Below are 22211 nucleotides of genomic sequence, written 5' to 3'. Positions count from 1 at the left end.
ACTTTTGTCATAAATTATTTCAATATTGAAATGCGAAACTTGAAGAAAAATCTGTTTATAATGTAGCTAAAATCATCAAAATACCGAATATAGGGGGTACCGTTATATGGAGGCTATACCTGCACAGATAATTTTCTGTCTTAGGCTGTAGTATTCATTTCGAACTTCAAATGCCAAATTTGAAACAATTCCGGTGAATAATGTCGCTAAAATCATCAAAATACCGAATATCGGGGGGTACGGTATATGGGGGCTATACGAAGACGTGGACCTACATAGCCCATTTTCTGTTTTATGCTGCAGTATCTATTACAAAAATCAAATACCAAATTTGGAACGATCCCGTTAAATAATGTCGCTAAAATCATCAAAAAACCGAATACCGGGGGGTGGGGGGGGGGTACCGTTATATGGGGGCTATATGAAGACATGGACCTACATGGCTCATTTTTTGACTTAGGATGTAGTATTCATTTCGAACTTCAAATGCCAAATTTGAAACAATTCCGGTGAATAATGTCGCTAAAATCATTAAAATACCGAATATCCGGAGGTACCGTTATATGGGGGCTATATGATAACATGGACCTACATGGCCCATTTTTGCCTACTGGCAAAATATACATGTGTGCAAAATTTTAGCTTTCTATCTCAATTTGTTCGAAAGATAGCGTGATTACAACAGACAGACGGACAGACAGATAGGCGGACATGGCTAATGGTGAGGTACCAGAAGGGTGAGTTGGCAAATATATATCATCTTCACAATAGATCTTGGGCTCGCAAAAATGTTTGTATATGTGAAATTTGAAGAGAGTTGGATGCTTATTTCGCTTTCTTTGTGCGTTTTTATACCCTCCACCATACATAGTATGGAGGCTATATTAAGTTCGTCATTCCGTTTGTAACTCATCAAAATAACGAATTAAGAAATTAAGCTATAATTTTGCACAGATCTCTCTTTTGTCTGCAGGCAGGTCAAGTTCGAAGATGAGCTATTTCGGTCCACGATATCGTATAGCCCCCATATAACGGTACCCTCCGATTTTCGGTATTTTTATGATTTTATCCGCATTTTCCAATGGGATTGTCTGAAATTCCACACAAGGAGTTCCTTGTGAGTACTTTATCCCTTGGAAGAGAATTATCTATATAGGTCGACGATATCGTGTAGGCCTCATATAACGGTACCCCCGATATTCGGTATTTTGATGATTTTAGCCACATTTTTCAATGGAATTGTCAGAAATTCTACACAAGGAGTTATTTGTGAGTACTCTACCCCCAGATTTAGATTTGTCTATATAGGTCCAAAATATCGTATATCCCCCATATACCGGCACCTTCCGATATTAGATATTTTAAAGATTTTAACCGAATTTTGTCGTTTTGGTCATTCAATACATTGGCCCTATGTGGGGAAGGTACCAGTAGGAATAGTCAGATCTCTAACATCTTTACAATAGATCTTGCGTTTATGGAAATATTGAGATGTGCCACGTCTGATTGGAATCGGATGTTAATTTCGTTTTTCATGAGCTTCAGGAGTATTCAACATTTTGACCCTTTGTTGGGAAGGCACCAATAGGAGTGAACCGATATATTCCATCTTCACACCAGACCTTGGGTTAATAAAAATATATTTTGATGTGTGAAATTTGAAGACAATCGGATATTTTATAAGAGTTATAATTATTCCAAATTTTGCACGCTTGTGGAGGAAGTACTTGATGAAGAGAACCGATATTTTCCCTTTTAGCACTTGACCTAGCTCTGATGCAAATATAAGGATATGCAAAGTTGGAGCAAAATCGGATTAGGCTTTCTCTTTCTCTGCAGTAAATTATTTTCTTCAAAAATGTTGACATTTTGTGGAGGAAGAAGCAGAAGTGTACCGATATTGTCCATCTCCGAACTCGTTCTATGTTTATTACGTTGTACCAAGTTTGAAGCAAATCGGATACTCCTTTTGAGAGTTTTCGTGCGCATCATCCAGCCAAACAGACAGACGGACATCGCTAGATCTACTCCAAATGTCCTGAAACGGATTTGGTCCAAAGAGACCTTAGGTCTAAACCCGTTATTTCGATGAGTCACCTTTTGGCCGTATAAAATGATATAATTTCTAACTTCAGGATTCCAGCTGCATTCGTTCTCCTCAAAATTCAAATTATACTAAATTAAGTACCGTTTAGTACTTTTCGTACAAATGAGTACACACTTTCAAAACTACCTACTTACATCGACTCTACTCCTCAACCTTGATTCCCATTCCTAATTTCAGGATTTTAGCTCCAACCGTTCGCATGATACGAAATGGTACCAAATTTGGTACATATTGGTACATCTATCATACATGATCATACATCTATCATACACATCGTACACTCAGATATGGTCCAAAGAGACCTAAGGTCTAAACCGTTATTTTGATGAGACGCCTTTTGGCCGTATCAGATGATATAATTTCTAACTTCAGGACTCCAGCTGCATTCGTTCTCCTCAAAATTTAAATTGTACTAAATTAAGTACCGTTTAGTACTTTTTGTACAAATGAGTACACACTTTCAAAACTACCTACTTACATCGACTCTACTCCTCAACCTTGATTCCCATTCCTAATTTCAGGTTTTTAGCTTCAACCGTTCGCATGATACGAAATGGTACCAAATTTGGTACATATTGGTACATCTATACATCCATCAGTGACCCTCATTCCAAATTTAACATTTCTAGCTATATTGCTTCCTAAAATACAAAGGGTACCATATTTAGTGCCTTTTAAAACTTTTCGTACTGTTTAGTACAGCTTCCAAAATCCCAGCCTTATCAAACGAAAATTTCAAGGTTCTAGCTTCAGCCGTTTCGTCTGGGCGTTATTTCGCTGTCTGTCAGTCCGTCAGTTATTCACTACTCTTATATTAAAATAGATTAATCGAACAGCAGGTCACCTTGAAATATTAGTTATAGAGCTCATATGGTACACTTGTTATGGTCCATTTGATTTTTTTATTTGTTTGGTGGATAAATTGAAAAATTTCAATAAATTTTTCTGTAAATAATTTGTAATTGTGAAATACACAGACCTTCTAAAAGGTTTTTTCTATTTTATATCTTTCCATAACGTTGCCAACCCACACTTCATTTACTTTCCACCCCCTTATGGTCATCGAATAACATCAACACCACATATTTGTATAATTAATTAATGTTTAGCACCTTTAATAAATACCAACTTATGTTTTTACACATTTAAAGCCAGTTAAGGGAAGCTGCATATCCTTATTTTCCAAAACACCAACACCCATCACGTGTGTGTGTGTGTATGTGTGAGTATGGGTTTCAAATTCTTCTCTGCCGTACCGGAAATATGAAATGTATACAACTACTTAACAGCCATGTCGTCCAGCAGCGGTGCGGTATTCTCATGTCCCGAACATAATTGGCAGACCGACCGGCAGACAACTGCCATATTAAAATGAATGGCCAAGTAATTTGAACTTCACACAAATTATTTTCTATTATGCCGTCCAGATGGAGGAGCTCATACCACGTGTTGGTGGTGTAAGTTAATAATGATGCAAAGAAGGTTACAATATATTCAGGCAATTGGGGGGAAAATGATTTTTTCATAGCCATTTTTAATTCAGTTATGGGAAGAAAGAAAAGAGCGAGATATAGGAAAGGGGGAAAGTGGCATCGAACAAATTTCTGGTCATTATACATGGTTGATTTGATGGTTTTCTTTCGTCGGAGGTATTGAAATTGATATGACAAAATTGAAAATTGATGGAATATAGTTTAGAAATTCACCCGACTTACACCTTCAACGTTTTTCACCACAAAAGTTGAAAGCTACCGAAATATGTCGAGGGTACAAAATGTTATTTTTAAACATTTGTGGTAATTTTATTTGGCTGCCTTAAGGATATGGATCATGTGTATTTCGGTAATACTAAATGTAAACGAAATATGTCGAACGTACAATTTTTTTAAAGTTGAACTAATTTAATATTGACAGAACTGATTTGAAGGTCAAAGAAGTCCATATAGACGAGCTGGAGGTCAGGGAGTCTATACAGAAGAGTTTGATGGCAGGAAGTCCATATAGACGACCTGAAGACCGGTGATGAGACCTTATAGATGAGCTGAAGGTCAAAGAGTCCATATGGACGACTAGTCAGCAGGAAATCTATATAGATGACCTAGAGGTCAAGGAAGCCATAAAGACGAGCTGGAGGCCAGGGAGTCCATATAGAAAAGCTGAAGAGCAGGGAGTACAAAAGTGCGTCCATATAGACGAGGTGAAGATCAGAGATGAGAGCATATAGAGCATATGGGTGTCTATATAGACGATCTGGAGGTCAGTCAGTCTCTATAGACGAGTTGGAGGTCAGTGAGTCTATATATACGAGCTGGAGGTTAGGGAGTCTATATAGACGATCTGGAGGTTAGGGAGTTTATTTACGAGCTGGTGGCTAGGGAGTCTATATAGACGAGCTGGAAGCTAGGGAGTCTATATAGACGAGCTGGAGGCTAAGGTGTCTACATAGATGAACTGGAGGCTAGGGTGTCTATATAGACGAGATAGAGGTCAGGGAGTCTATATAGACGAGCTGGTGGCAAGGGTGTCTATATAGACGGGCTGGATGTCAGGAAGTCTGTATAGACAAGCTGGAGGTCAGGGAGTCTCTATGACGAGCTGGATGTTAGGGTGTCTATATAGACGATCTGAAGGTCAGGGGGTCTATATACGAGCTGGTGGCTAGGGAGTCTATATAGACGAGCTGGGGGCTAGGGAGTCTATATAGACGAGCTGTAGGCTACGGTTTTTATATAGACGAGCTGGAGGCAAGGGTGTCTATACAGACGAGTTTGAGGGCAGGGAGTCTATATAGACGAGCTTGAGGTCAGGGAGTCTATATAGACGAGCTTGAGGTCAGGGAGTCTATATAGACGAGCTGGAGGCTAGGGAGTCTATATAGACGAGCTGGAGGCTAGGGAGTCTATATAGACGAGCTGGAGGCTAGGGAGTCTATATAGACGAGCTGGAGGCTAGGGAGTCTATATAGACGAGCTGGAGGCTAGGGAGTCTATATAGACGAGCTGGAGGCTAGGGTGTCTATATAGACGAGCTGGAGGCTAGGGAGTCTATATAGACGAGCTGGAAGCTAGGGAGTCTATATAGACGAGCTGGAGGCTAGGGAGTCTATATAGACGAGCTGGAGGCTAGGGTGTCTATACAGACGAGCTGGAGGCTAGGGTGTCTATACAGACGAGCTGGAGGCTAGGGTGTCTATATAGACGTGCTGGAGGCTAGGGAGTCTATATAGACGAGATGGAGGGCAGGGAGTCTATATAGACGTGCTGAAGGCTAGGGTGTCTATACAGACGAGTTTGAGGGCAGGGAGTCTATAGAGACGAGCTGGAGATCAGGGAGTCTATAGAGGCGAGCTGGAGATCAGGGTGTCTATAGAGGCGAGCTGGAGATCAGGGAGTCTATAGAGACGAGCTGGAGATTAGGGAGTCTATAGATACGAGCTGGAGGCCAAGGAATCTATACATACGTGCTGGAGGCCAGGGAGCTGGACGAGCTGGAGGTCAAGGAGTCTATATAGAAGAGCTGGAGGTCGGGAAGTCTATACAGATAAGTTGGAGGTCAGGGAGTCTAAAAGTGCTGACGAAAGTCCCCCGGGGTCATAGGTGAACTATTAATTTATTTAAGACGGCTGCATTCATTGGTATAAGAGGAGTCCCAGAACCATTAGGATATCGAGTTATAGGGGAGTTAAATTGCCATTTTTGTATCAACAAGTAAAAATTTAGCTAAGTTCAGCCGGTGCGAACTTTTAATACCCTCCACCATTTTGAGGGAAATTAAAAAATTTTCAAAAAAAAATCCTTGAAAAATACCAATCAAAGGAAAACCGTTAAATGGGGGGTTATACAAAGACGTGGTCCTGCATAGACAATATTCCGTCATAGGTTGTAATAGCCATTACGAGCTTCAAATACGAAATATGAAACAATTTCGGTCAAAAATCATCAAAATACTGAATATCGGAAGGTATCGTTATATGGGGGCTATGCGAAGGCGAGGACCTGCATATGTCATATTTTTTTTTTTTTTGAACTTTAAATAGGAAATTTTGCAATAATTCCGGTGTGTAATAGACACATTACAAATACCGAATATGGAAAGGTACCGTTATATAGTGGCTACACGAAGCTATGAACTCTAAAATCATTATATCGATGAATTACAAACGGAATGACAAACTAAATATACCTTCCATACTATGAATGGTGGTGGGTATATAAAATGTATAAAAAGGATATGATGCTGTATGCAGGATTGCTCGACATAGCGTTCACCCTTTTATTTTAAAACAAGTTAAAAAGTATCGTTCGGTATTGCCGACAGATATATACCCTCAGCCTGTGTTCGATTATTTAAATATAATTTGACTAGTGTTACAATTATTCAAACGTTTTACCCTCTATGGAGCAGGTTCCGAAGGAATGGGCCAATATTGTCTATTTCGTATCGGACACCAAAATATGATATACATATTCCGACGTTCTTGGTATGGATTATATCGACTAACTCCTTCACTATGTATGAGATATGTAATAATTTTTAGAAAATGTTAAAATGTGCGTGATGTACAAGATAGAGTCTACCGAAATATTCCACTTTTATACTTCATCTGATACAAATAAAAAATATTGACCTAGTACTGATGGAAATATTAGGATTCGCAAAGTTCCAGCAAAATCGGATTATCCTTTCTCTTTTTGTGCAAATAATATTTTTTTGAAAAGTTCGACCTTTTGTATGGGAGGTACAAGAAGGAGTGGGCCGATACATTCCATTTTCCCACCAGACCTTGGACTAATAAAATTATTGGGATGTGTGAAATTTAAAGACTATCGGACTCTTACATCACATTTTATAAGAGTTTTAATTATCCAAAATTTTGACCCTTTGTGGGAGAGGTCCCTGATGGAGTGGACCGATATTGCCCATTTTGGCACATGACCTAACACTGATGAAAATATTAGGATTCGCAAAGTTCCAGGAAAATCGGATTATCCTTTCTCTTTCTGTGCAATAAATTATTTTCTTTGAAAATTTTGACATTTGGTGTGAGAGGTACCAGAAGTAGTGGACCGATATTGCCCATCTCCGAACTCGATCTTAGTTTGACAAAAATATTACGATGTACCAAGTTTGGATTAAATCGAATACTCCCTTCGAGAGTTATCGTGCGCACCAGCCAGACAGACGGACGGACATCGGTAGATCGACTCCAAATGTTCTGAAACGGATTTGGTCCAAAGAGACCTAGGGTCTAAGACCGTTACTTCGACTAGGCACATTTTGACCGTATCAAATGATATATACCCTCTGTAGCCATATGGCTGAGGGTATAAAAATTCCAATTTTTATAGAACTCTAAATCGTTGTAGTTGTTTTTTTTACATTTTCCTTTCTTTCACATAAATTATTAACCTTAAATTATTAAGTCAAAACAATCATAAAAACATAAATTCAACATTTGTAAATTGATCTCATTTATGCAAATTGATATTGAGGATGTTATTTTTAAAGAATTCAAATCACAATGGCCCTGCTAAAGTATCATCAACAAATAATAACCATTAAATCCATATGTATTTATACACACACACACATACATATATGTATTTACATGCGAACATGATACGATGCGGAAAATAACTTCCTTTGAAGTAATGAATCCTCTCACAGAAAAAAAACATAAACTCTTAGCACCTTAACAGCAATTAAACAAACACACATGTTTGTTTAAATGTGTGTGTGTGTGTGTGTGTGTGTGTGTGTGTGTGCACAAGGTGTCAATAAGAAACACAAACTGATGACATTTCATGGCAGATTGTTTGCCAAAAATATTTACACGTCATTCGATATCTTTGACGAATTTTTAATGGATTTTTGCAAATTATTCTCAAAACATAATGGTGAGCATCAGCTTCGGTTTTATTTGAAGTCATAATATTTGGCCGTTATTTAATTGAACGTAACGATATTCAAATTAATTTTTTATGGGTGTACTTATATTTATGTGTGTACATTTGCATTGTAAACCAGCAAAGAAAGCCTTAAAGTCGAGCGGAGCCGACTTTATGATACCCTACACCACTTTGCACATTTAGTAGAGCTTTACATAACAAATACAAGTTTTAAGGGGAATTTGTGAGAATTAAATCCTACCAACTATGATTATAGTACTAATTTAAAGTCCAAAGAAGCTAATATGTGGGAGGAATAATATCGTTCTCTGTATCGATTTCTACTAAATTTGCCGAGACATTTGCGCCTTTTCAATTCGGGCTTGTATTATCCATTTGGTGCACAATTAACTTGAAATCGGATAGATATATATGAGAGCTATATCTAAATTTGAACCGATCTCGGTATTTCAAAGCTGTATCTGATATATTTCCCCGAATATTGTTACTACGGAGTCCAGATTACGGCTATGAAGGGTAAATTCAACAAATCGGACAATGAACAATATGTATGGGAGCTATAGCTATATTTGAACAGATTTCCACCAAATTTGAACTACTGGTTTCTAGACTCAATTTGGCCGTAAGTGCCAAATTCCATCCCATTTGGACTAATATTACACGTTTGGTGCACAATAAAAGGTAAATCGGACGAAGTTATGTATGGGATATATATCCAAATATTAACCGATCTCGATAAAATGTAGCCAGGGTTTTTCTGAGTTGTATTTGATATTTTTTCCTAAATATCGTTGTTACAGAGCGCATATTACGGCTGCGGAGGACAAAAATAACAAATCGGATGAACAATATATATGGGAGCTATGACTATATCTGAACCGATTTTGATAAAATTTGGAACACTTATTTCCAGGCCTAATTTGGTCGTATGTGCAAAATTCCACACTATTTGGTCTGATATTACACGTTTGGTGCACAATATAAGGCAATTCGGACGAAGATATATATGGGAGCTATATCTAAATTTTGACCGATTATCTCCAATTTCAATAGAGTTAGTCCCTGGGTCAAATAAATGACTTGTGTAAAATTTCATCCTGATCGTGCAATAAATCCAACCTATACTTTGTTTACAAAAAAAAATACAATGACAGACGAACGGACAGACGGACGGACATACATAAATCGACTCAGAATGTGATTCTATGCAGATAATCAAAAGCAACTATGGGTCTATCTCATTTCCTTTTGCCTATTACAAACAAATGCACAAAGACATACTACCCTGACCACCCTGTGGTGGTATAGGGTATAATAACATTTAGTACTCATATCCAAGACACTCTACATCTCTTCATCCTAGAAACCAGCAGTAATCAAAAATTAGTAGCATTTAGTTCTTTTCGATCAATTATAACAGATATTTTCAAAACAACCTCCATATAATACCAAGTTCACCTAATACTACATTGTACCAAATAGAGTACTATTTAGTGCTTTTCATACAATTATAGTACACTTTTCCAACACCACATCTTTATCAAAAATCTACCACCAACAGGATATTCAATACTAAATTTATGATTTCTTCTTTCAGCTCTATTCCGCTAACTCTAAATCAAGTTTAGGCCAATAAACAATAAACTGTGACATCATATTCTCGACTCCACCATAGTATGGAGGGTATATTAAGTTTGTCATTCCGTTTGTAACACGTCGAAATATACATTTTAGAACCCGCATAGTACAGGGTGAGATAAAAAAAAACTGCAACATTTTTTACATTTATTTTTTAAATTTCATTAAATGGAAGTAAAAAATATCGGAAATAGCATCAAATTTTGAAATAAGTTTGGATTTGTCACCTTTGGCCTTCAAACGGCCAATGAAACCGTCACACGCTGCCCGAATGTTGCTCTGCAGTACTTTGGCTCATTCTCGCTGAAGTGCTTGCTTGAGGTGATCGACACTTTGGTATTTTTTAGTGCCAACCTTGCTTTCCAAAATATTACAGACACCATAGTCGAACGCATTGTTATCCGGAGATTTTGGTGGCCATTGTGCGCTGGAAATAAAGCGAGGAACCTCTTTTTGTAACCATTGTTGAGTGGTGCGTGCTGAGTGCAGAATGTCCAAGGTATGCGGCCAAAAGCCCAAGGCTTTAATACACCCTGCAGAATATTTTCACGATAATATTCGGCATTTATTCTGATGCCAAGGTCGATTAATACGAGCGGAGAGTGATTATCAGCTGTTTTGGCGGCCCACACCATCACCATGTCCGGTGCTTGAGTTCTGGTGGCCAACCGAAGGTGCACATTTTCCGCTGACCTCTTTGGCAAATAAACACGATCATTTTGTTTGTTTACAAACTGCTGCACAACGAATGTTTTCACATCGGAAACGGAGAAAACCAAATTCGGCAGTTCACCACTTTCGGCCAAGCGAAGCAACTCCTTAGCTCCTTTAAGTCCATTTTCTTTCTGTTGCGGTGTAAGTGGTTGCACCTTTTGGAATTTCAATGGCTTTACCTTGAGCTCATTTTTCAATATTTGCCGAATGGAATATTGCGATAAGTTCAGCTCACCAGCCATTTTTCGGCCACTGCGACGCGGGTTTCCATCAAGTCTCTTTTCGAACCATTTCTGCTGATGTTGCTGAGCTACGCCACCAGTACCACGGTAACGAGCGATGGTATGACAGACTCAAAAGATTTATTCACATTTAAATGCTGGAGTGCTCCAGCGATAGCCACTTCTGGTTTTCCAGCCAAATATAAAGAAATCACGCTATAGATCCCAATATAAGGGCTATGCTCGGTATTTTTGAGATTTTAAGAACATTTTTAATCGATTTTATTTAAATTTTTTTTTTGGATAATTCCAAAATTCGTTTCAACTCTTGACTGCTTTTTATGCCCTACAACACTATATGTTGGGGTTATTATAAGTTTGATTGGGCCAAAAATTATGTAACACCTCGAAATATTGGTTTCCCACATAGAAAAGTATATATGGATCTTCCTATGTCGGCGAGATGAGTCGATATAGCTATGTATGTCCGTCCGTCCGTCTGTCCATGTTAATTTGTAATCAAGCTACAGGTCGCAATTATGAACCGATCATCACGAAATTGAAAATGGAGGTGGGGTTAGGGTCAGAATAGAACCCTATTGTTTTGGGAGATGATTGCACAATATTTAGGGGTTGAAATGGACCAAAAACTGAAAAATTTCCTAATTTTGCAGTTGCTCTGTAAGCCACAATTTGAAACCAATCGACGGAAAATTACATGGAGTTAGAGTTTAGGACTGGGCAGAAGCCTACCAATTTGGGTGGCCATCGGATAATATTTAACGGGTAAAGCAGACCCTTACTTTTAAGTAAACAAATAAGAAAATTTCCACCAAACCGCGATTATTTTTAATCCCAGCTTAATCACAAATACATAAAAAAGTCACTTCTAACCATTAAAGTGATGCTGATAGCCAAGAAATTAGATATATAGCGAAATAGGTTCAATAAAGAATAAACCTTATTTATTCTGCTCATAAGTCAAGAACTGCTGGGCCGATTTTCACAATTCCCATCAATTTTTGTCATATTGTTTATCGCATTTTTTCAATACTATAGCCTTTGCTTACTTGTTTATTTATTTATTTATTTTTTTTTGAAAAATTTCAAATTCTTACTAAATGGTGGATGGTATTCGAAAAGCTCGCTCCGGCCATACTAATGTATGAGTAATTATACATGTATACGTTACATTGTACCGTTCAGTTAGAATCAATCATACGCCATCATTACCCACAGACATTTCAAAGATAAAAGTAATATTTCTAAAACATATAAAGCCAAAAACCTCTCCATTAATTTGCTATTTAAATTAGCTGCTATTCATGGCTCAAATTTCGCCAAAGTAAGTGTCGAAAGCTGTTAATTTCCAAATGACCAGCAGTTCATTCGGGAAACACTCCAGCTAATTTGGCTTATTACAATTGACATAATTTTCTATAGAATTCAAGGGTGACCAAAATGGCACCACAACGACGAACATGTTGACCAACGTGCGGGACAACAACATTAAATGTCAAACAGCAGCAACAAGTCTAGACAACTACGTGAGGACAGTCTAAATAAAACACTTTTCCAAATCGCAACACTTGCTTACCTGGTTTACCACAAACCTTTCAGTGATAATTTTTCATATAGCATTTGAATTCATCACCAGTGATGTTTTGCGAAATAAAAAAGTTCGAAGAAGTTGCAATGTTATCATTCCTCTTTGCCTGTATCCCAAAAACACCACGAACATCAAAGATTAATGATTGCACACACCCTCTCCTGTGTGGTTGTGTTTCCACAATCCACACATCATAAAAATACCTTAGATTTTGTTATGCAGCTTAGCGCGTTGGCATCATCAGAACAAACGACGTGAGATGTTAAATGAGCCACACGACTAGAAACAAATCCCGAAAATATCCTTAGAATGCTAACAAAACAAAAAAGGCAAAAAAAAATATCCTGGTTGCATGCATTCTACGACGGCAACAACTGTTGCGCAAAAATGTTCATAAATTATTATGATGTCGGAATTGTAGGTGGTGTTGTTGTTGCATATGGCAAATGTCATATGTGCTCCTACGCAAGAGGCAAAAAACTCTACGCACAGAAGATACTGGGTTATGGGGTAAGTACTTTCCAAAAAGGAGCCTGAAATGTAAACGTAGAATTTAAGGGTGAAATTTTATATCCTTTTATGTGGAGGGTATATTAAATTTGTCATTCCGTTTGTAACTCCTCGAAATACTCATGTCAGACACAACAACGTATATATATTCTTCTGATCAGAGTCAAATTCTAAGTCGATTTAGATGTCAGTCAGTTGTAATCACGGTTTCTTTCGAACCAATTGAGACAGATGGCTAGAATTTTGTACACATGTGTATTCTGTCAGTATGTATATTAAGTTCGTAAATGCGCCATGACGGTCCACATTTTCCTATAGCTCCCATATAACGATAACTCCCGATATTCGGTAATTTGACTTTATTTACCGGAATTGTTTTAAATTTAGTATTTGAAATTGGGAATCGGTACTACAGCCTATGACAGAAAAAATACTTATGCAGCTCCACTTAACCTACGTGTAGCCTTTTCACTCAAAGAATATTTTTAACAGATTTTTTTTCTTAAATTTTTAAAAGTCCCTTCTAGGGTATTAAATGTTCGGGCCGGCCGGACTTTGGTATTTTTTCACTTTGTTTTTAATCAAAATCTTTGTCAAAGCCTTTTTCTAGGAAAGATAAACAGACTTTCTGGAAATTGTCTATAGATTTTGTAGGGAAGGTCTATAGATCTTCTAGAAAGAATCTGACCAGATGTCATGCCTGTACATCACCTACATTTTACTTTTTCTTCTACAGAAAATCTTCAAATATTACAAAAAAAAAAAATATGTAGAATATTATTATGGGAAGATTTCGTCTATGGGAAAATGTGTAGAACTTTCGCCAAATTTACGGAATTTCAAATATGTGCTTTAAAAATTGGAACACGTTCTTTACAAAGATCTACAACAGGCCCACTATAAGGAGATCAACAGATCTTCTATTCGAAGAACTTTTAAATTGTCATTATTATGCAGATTCTCTGTGAGAATTTATACAGAACTTATATCGTCTATGAGAATATATAATATATATATATTATGAAAATATCTACAAATATTTCACGAAACCTTTATGAAAAGGTCATCAAACCCTTAAATGGGAAGATCTTCTGTTCTTCTACGAGAAGGTTTGCTAATTGAAAAAAAAAAAAACAAAAACATACAGGATGAGATGAAAAAACTGCAACCAAATTCAGACTGCTGTCATTTTTAAGCCACTCGTCCGACAGCTGTTAAAATTATTCCAGTGACAGCTCATTATATTCTTTACAAGCAAAACGAAAGCATTTCGGAAAACATTTTCCAGAAAAAAAGTAATTCGTGATGGAATTCAAGCGTGGTAGTGTAATTTCTCTATATTTGGAAAACCACAAGTGGCTATCGTTAGAGCACTCCAGCATTTAAATGTAAATAAATCTTCGAAAAATGGCTTGTAAGCTGAACATATCGCAATATTCCATTCGGCAAATATTTTTTAAGAATGAGCTCAGGGTAAAGCCATTGGAATTCCAAAAAGTGCAAGAACTTACACCGCAACAAAAAGAAACTAGACTCAAAAGAGCTAAAGAGTTACTTCGCTTGGCCCAAAGTGGTGAACTGCCAAATTTTGGTTTTTCCGTCTCCGATGAGAAAACATTCGTTGTCCAGCAGTTTGTAAAACAAGTAAAAAAACATTAAGTTCGGCCGGGCCAAACTTTTAATACCCTCCACCCTAGGGTAAAAGAAACATTAGAAGAAATGTGGCAAAAAATGCCGAATATCGGGAGGTACCGTTATATGGGGGCTATATCAAATCATGGACCCATGCATGCAATGCTTCGCCACCGAAGCTGGAACCCATTATGACCACCAAATACCAATTTTCAGACAAATCCGTGAAAAAATGTGGCAAAATTCATCAAATTACCGAATATCGGGAGGTACCGTTATATGGGGGCTATACCAAAACGTGGACCTATAATTACAATGTTTCGCTACACGAACTAGGACCCATTATGACCCACAAATACCAATTTTTAGACAAATCAGTGAAAAAATGTGGCAAAAACCATCAAAATACCGAATATCGGGAGGTACTGTTATATGGGGGGTATACCAAATCATGGACCCATACATGCAATGTTTCGCCACCGGAGCTGGAACCCATTATGACCAACAAATACCAATTTTCAGACAAATCCGTGAAAAAAGTTTGCAAAAATCATTTAATTACCGAATATCGGGAGGTACCGTTATATGGGGGCTATACCAAATCATGGACCCATACATGCAATGTTTCGCCACCGGAGCTGGAAACCATTATGACCCACAAATACCAATTTCCAGACAAATCCGTGAAAAAATGTGGCATTAATCATCAAAATACCGAATATCGGGAGGTACCTTCATATGGGGACTATATCAGAACGTGGACCGATATATCTCATTTTCAATACCAACCATCCTAGACACAATGCAAATAGCTCTGCTAAATTTTGGCGCTCTACGTCAAATAATGTGGGCTGTATCGTGATTTCAACAGACAGACAGACAGACGGACAGACAGACAGACGGACATCGTTAAATCGACTTAGAATATTATGCTGATTATGAATATATATATACTTTATGGGGTCTAAGACGAATATTTAAGGATGTTACAAACGGAATGACAAAGTTAATATACCCTCCTTTCCAAGGTGGAGGGTATAAAAAACAAAATGATCGTGTTTACTTGCCAAAGAAGTCAGCTGAAAATGTACACCTTCGGCTGGCCACCAGAACTCAAGCGCCGGCCATGGTGATGGTGTGGGCCTCCATAACTTCCGATGGTCGCACTCCGTTGGTATTAATTGACCGTGGCTACAGAATAAATGCCGAATATTATCGCGAAAACATTCTGGAGGGTGTATTAAAGCCTTGGGCACGCAAACAATGTGGCCGCAGACCTTGGGCATTCCAACAGGCCTCAGCACCATCGCACTCAACATACGTCAACCAAGAATGGTTACAAAATGAGTTTCCTCACTTCGTTTCCAATGCACAATGGCCACCAAAATCTCCGGATACCAATCCGTTGGACTATTTTGGAAGGCAAGGTTGGCACTAAAAAATACCAAAGTATCGATCACCTCAAGTAAGCGCTTCGCCGGGAATTCGCCAAAATACCGCAGAGCAACATTCGGGCTGCGTGTTTTGCTTTCATCGGCCGTTTGAAGGCCATATTTCGAGCCAAAGGTGACCAATTCGAACAAATCTAAACTTATTGTAAAATTTGATGCTATTTCCGACATGTTTTGCTTTCGTTCAATAAAAATTTAAAGAAAAAAATTAAATTATGGCGTTTGACTTTGTTACAGTTTTTTTATCTCTCCCTGTATATGTATACATGTGTTTGCATTGATACTATGCGTGTCACTGTAGGTCTAGGGTATATGCGTGTATTTTTTTGCGACAGAGTATTGTGTTAGCATTCCAAATGTCCTTGCATGAGTTTTTGTTTACAGTTACAAATGTGCTGAAATGCGTTAATGGGAGTTGCGATTTTTTAAAGAATTCACACCAAATAGCCTGTGTATGTGTGCGCGGATATTATGAAGATAATTATGATAGATGCAAGTAGAGGTATTTAATAATTGAAGGAAATAGTTATTGTTTCGGAGGCTATAATGTATTTTCGTGTGTCTTGTCCACAGCAAGAAGTGAACAATATTTTTATACTCTACACCACATAGTGGTAAGGGTATTATGGCTTTGTGCATTTGTTTGTAACATGCAGAAGGAAGCGAGAGAGACTCATAGTTACTTTTGAGGATTTTCATAGAATCACTTTCTGAGTAGATTTATGCATGTCAGACCATATGTCCGTCGGTCCATGAATTTTTGTAAACAAAATGCAGGTCACATTTTTTATCCGATTGAAATTTTTGATTGAAATTTCCAAGCAATATTTGTTTGACCTAAGGACGAACCTTATTGATATTGGTGAAAATCGATTCAAATTTAAATATAGCTCTCATATATATCTTCAACCGATTTTATGTTAATTGTGCATCAAATGGCCAATATCAGTAAAAAAACAACCAGAATTTTAGCACATCCGACAGAATTCAGTCTAAAGACAATTTCAGATATAGATATAGCTCCCATATATATGTATCACATTTTGAGTCCATTTATGCATGTCCGTCCGTCTGTCCATGTATATTTGTAAACAAAGTACACTTCGCATTCATTGCCCGATCCAGATAAAATTTTGCATAAATCATTTGTTTGGCCCAAGAACGAGCCCAATTGAAATTGGAGAAAATCGGTAAAAATTTAGATAAAATTCGTCCAATTTGCTTTTTATTGTACACCAATCGTGTAATATCAGCCCGAATTGCATGGAATTTTGCAAATACAACCAAATTAGGCCTGAAAATAAGTATGCCAAATTTGATCGAAATCGGTTCAGATATAGCTATAGCTCCAATATATATATTGTTTATCCGATTTGTTATTTTTGTCCTCCGCAGCCGTAATATGAACTCTGTAACAACGATATTTGGGGTAATAAATCAAATGCAGTTCAGAAATGCCTTTGCTAAATTTTATCGAGATCGGTTCAGATTTGGATGTAGCTCCCATATATAACTTCGTCCGATTTACCTTTCATTGTGCACCAAACGTCTAATATTTACCCAAATTGGTAAATATACTACCACATACGACCGAATTGAGTCTAGAAGCTAGTATGCCAAATTTGGTGAAGATCGGTTCAGATATTGCTATAGCTCCCCTATATATTGTTCTTCCGATTTGTTGTATTTCTTACCCAAAGCACTCCGTTACAACGATATTCAGGGAAATATATCAAATACAAACACAGAAATATCTTTGCCAAATTTTATCGAGATCGGTTTAGATTTGGATATAGCTCCGATATATATCTTTATCTGATTTTTAATTAATTTTGCACCAAATGGGCAATACAAGTCCGAATTTAAAAGATACAAATGCTTCGGCATATTTAGTCCTTTGAACTTTAAATTATAATCATAGCGTGTATGATTGAATTCTCCCATAAAAAACTTTTAATTGTTATGTGGAGCTCTACTAAATTAGCAAAGTGGTGTAGGGTATCATAATGTCGGCCCCACCCGACTTTAGGGGTTTCTTTACTGGTTTTCTATATATTTTTATTTTGGAAATTTTTTAAATTACTCATATCAATATCTGCGTTTCAGGTAATCGCAAAAATTGCTCTTTTTCAAATATCTGTGGAAATTTGGACAGTAATACATCAATTAATTAACGCATTCTAATCGTCTAATTATAGTCGAAATGCCATTGACCTTCGTACATTTGCAATAGTTTCCATAGGCATGTGCAGTTGCAAAGAAATTCGAAATGCAAGGATTATTGCCCACCATCAGTCAATTAAATGAACGTTGGACAGCACATCATCACAGTGGAGGGGAAGCAATTGTATCTATGGACGATAGTCCATAAGTGTGAATTTTTAAAAACATTTTTTTACGGGGTCTGCCATAATTGTAGTAGGTTAATGCTTCGGAGCAGCTCTCATATAAAGCTACCTCAACATTTTATCTACTTCGAGCGTCTTGACCAAATTTTCCGATCGACTTGGCTAAAAAATTTACAGAAAATGTTTAATATAGCTACATATAATTAGGTACATTTTCCACATAACGGTACCTCACAGGCCCACTTTCCCAACCAATATAGTCTGGGAGTTGCAAAAATTCTACACGGAGGTAATCGTATTAGTTAATAAATGTAAATTCCTTAAATGATTTTAAAACTTGTGCTAGATTTTTTCGGGGTCATAAAAGCGGACTAAAGGAAATATTTTGTAGAGGATTATCAGGGCTAGAATAGGGGTCTTAACGATTTTTTTCTGAAGCTCTATGAATCGCAGTCGTAATCGTACAGTTTTACGAATTTTTCCGTAATAAAATTGGAGCTAGGGGAGGTCTTTTAAAAATGGTTTTTATTGAGAATTAAAAAAAAAATTTGTGAAGGGCTACAATTAATAAGATTCGTATTGAAAATAATATAAGGGATATAAATGAGAAGATCTTTGTGAAAATTAATCCATTAGCATTAAACTGAGTTAAAAACAAGTGAAAACCCAGTAAAGAAAGTCTTAAAGTCGGGCGATGCCAACTTTATGATACCCTATACCACTTTGCTAATTTGGTGGAGCTCCACATAAAAATTAAAAGTTTTTATGGGAGAATTCAGTCATGCACCTTATGATTATAATTTAAAATTCAAAGGACTAAATATACCGAAGCATTTGTCTTTTTTAAATTCGGACTCGTATTGTCCATTTCATATATATGGGAGCTATATCCAAATCTGAACCGATCTCGATAAAATTTGGCAAAGATATGTCTGTGTTTGTATTTGATATATTTCCCTGAATATCGTTATTACGGAGTGCATATTACGGCTGTGGGTAACAAATACAACAAATCGGATGAACAATATATATATGGGAGTTATAGCTATATCTGAACCGATCTTCACCAAATTTGACATACTTGACTTCTAGACTCAATTCGGTCGTAAGTGCCAAATTCCATCCCATTTGGAAAAATATTAAAAGTTTGGTGCACAATAAAATGTAAATCGGACGAAGTTATATGTGGGAGCTATATCCAAATCTGGACCGATCTCGATAAAATTTAGCAAATGTATTTCTGAGCTGTAATTGCTATATTTCCCCAAATATTATTGTTACAGAGTACATATTACGGCTGCGGAGGACAAAAATAACAAATCGGATGAACAATAAATATGGGAGCTATGAGCTATATCTGAACCGATTTCGATCAAATTTGGCATACTTATTTTCAAGCCTAATTTGGTTGTATGTGCAAAATTCCATACTATTCGGGCTGATATTACACGTTTGGTGCACAATAAAAGGCAAATCGGACGAAGATGTATATGGGAGCTATATCTAAATTTTTTACCGATTATCTCCAATTTCAATAGGGTTCGTCCTTGGGCCAAACAAATGATTTATGCAAAATTTCATCTGGATCGGGTAATAAATGCGAACTGTACTTTGTTCACAAAAATACATGGACAGACGGACGGACGGACATGCATAAATCGACTCAGAATGTGATTCTATGCAGATCATAAAAAAGAACTATGGGTCTATCTCGTTTCCTTTGACTGTTACAAACAAATGCACAAAGAAATAATAACCTGACCACCTTGCGATGTATGGAATAAACATTAAGTTCTGCCAGGCCGAACTTTTAATACCCTCCATCACCTTAGGGTAAAGGAAACATTAGCACCCATTATGACCCACAAATACCAATTTTTACACACATATGTGGGAGAATGTGAGAGAAACTATCAAAATATCGAATATCGGGAGGTTCTGCTATATGGGGCTATGCCAAAACGTGGACCTATACACACAATATTTCGCCAGCGGAGCTAGAACCCATTATGGCCAACAAATACAAATTTTTAGATAAATTCCTTAAAATAATTTGACAAAAACCCTCTAAATACCAAATATCGGGAGGTACCGTTAAATGGAGGACCTATACATACAATGTTTCGCCTTACAAACTAGGACTCATTATGACCTATAAATACCAATTTTAAGACAAATCCGTGAAAAAAAAATGTGGCGAAAATTATCAAAATATCAGGGGGTATCGTTATATGGCGACTATACCGAAAAGTGGACTGATGTATCTCATTTTCAATACCTACCATCCTAGACACAATAGAAATTGTTGTGCCAAATTTTGAAGCTCTACTTCAAATAATGTGGGCTGTATCGTACGTCTGCAAAAATCACTCTAGCTTCCGAACGAAATGAAGTAGGTTGATAAAATGTTACTCAAATGTATATTATGTCTGCAGGACTTTTGGTATTTGAAATGGGCCATGTAGGTCCACGTTTTAATTAAGCCCACATATAATGGTACCTCCCAATTTTCGGTATTTTGGTGATTTAAGCGACATTATTCACCGGAAATGTTTCAAATTTGGTATGTATTTGAAGTTCGTACTGGATACTACAGCCAATGACAGAAAATTGTCTGTGAAGGTCCACGTTTTGGTATAGCCCCCATATTGATACTGCCCTATATTCGGTATTTTTTTAAGATTTTATCTGAATTTTTAACGATTTTTTTTTTTTTTTTGAAAATTGTCAAATTCATTCCAAATGGTAGACGGTATTCAAAGTTCGGGCCGGCTGAATTTATAGCTTTTTTACTGGTTTTTTATTTAGGTTTTTATAAAGGTAATGTATATTTTTTTTGATTTTAATTTTCAAATTTTGATTTTTGGAATATTCTTTTTTTAACGACTTTAGTTAATTAAATTAATGACTTTTCCCAAGGCTTTTAATGTGCCATTTTTAAAGATTTTTTTTCAAGTTCAATCCGACGAATCTTGTGATTCTTTTAATTATATTTTAAAGACCTATGTATAGAGGTTATGCTTAATATTTCAAAAATATTTTTTCAAGCGTCAATCACAGAGATTTGTATAATTTTGAAGATTTTAGGCCCCATTTAAAGTCACAACCTATCTATTTTAATTGGATCCATTTAAAGATCTTAAATTAATTTCAAATGATTCAGATTTTTATTATCTTCTTTTTATTTTTATATTTTTAACACTTTGAGTGAATTTTTTAATACCTACAATATCACCATTTTTTAATTGTTTATTTTATTTAAAATTACAATTTCTTATTTTTCACTCCACTTACCAAAATTAAATGAAGTTTATTTTCAAAAACAGAACACTTTCAATTTTTGCACAAATATTTTGCAGTCCAATATTACTTTTTTTCTGAATATTAAAGTGAAAAATCCGTTACAAGAATAATTCAAATCAAACACAAGATCCGGCAATGTGGTGATATCCGGGAAATGACGACACTTGTTGACTGTGGTGAAGCGTTGGAACGTCTGTGAATCCTGTGTAAACAAACAGGACTTTTTATATGTGGCTGGCGAATGTGAAATTGTAGCAACAGTAGCCACGACTAATACAGAGCAAAAGTCACACGCACACACACTCGTTCATACCACACCACAAACAGATATCCTACATTTCTGCACAATTGCTTTGCTTGTGAGTGTGTTTGTGCGTAGTTGCAGACTTCTGTGAGTGTGTGTGTTTGTGCGTATTTTGTATGAAAAAGGAAATATTATCCTTCGGTGTTGAAAATCGACTAACGTAAGTTAGAACACCGACCCACACATACACACACATTATAAATTGTCTCATATATATGGCTATATGGTGATGTTGTTTTTTTCCTGCTGCACCAACATAACTCGCTTGGACAACACCTCCATCATCAACAACAACAACGACAACACTGCAAATTGTTTTAAATTTGAACATCCTGTTTGGGGAAATTAGCAAAAATAAGCATCGACTTCCCGTTTCTATTTTTGTGCGGTGGTCACAAAACTTGAAAACTTTTCGACAAGGTTAATTCGGAAGGCGGCTAGCTTGGAAGTCACCACCGGTGGACG

At 36.7% G+C, this 22211-nt stretch overlaps 1 protein-coding gene across 1 annotated transcript in view; it reads right to left on the bottom strand.

The window, feature by feature from the left end:
* LOC101900549 (FMRFamide neuropeptides-like) overlaps positions 1-21623 on the bottom strand; it is a 33271-nt gene extending 11648 nt beyond the window's left edge. The window contains exon 1 of the mRNA XM_020036308.2: positions 21434-21623. The gene's annotated coding sequence lies outside the window, so the exon portion shown is untranslated. The remainder of the gene's footprint in view (positions 1-21433) is intronic.
* Positions 21624-22211: the final 588 nt, after the last annotated feature.

Source organism: Musca domestica, unplaced genomic scaffold (genome assembly GCF_030504385.1).
Source record: "Musca domestica strain aabys unplaced genomic scaffold, Musca_domestica.polishedcontigs.V.1.1 35, whole genome shotgun sequence".
NCBI classification, from domain to species: Eukaryota; Metazoa; Arthropoda; class Insecta; order Diptera; family Muscidae; genus Musca; species Musca domestica.
This window is presented reverse-complemented; position numbering and strand designations above follow the sequence as displayed.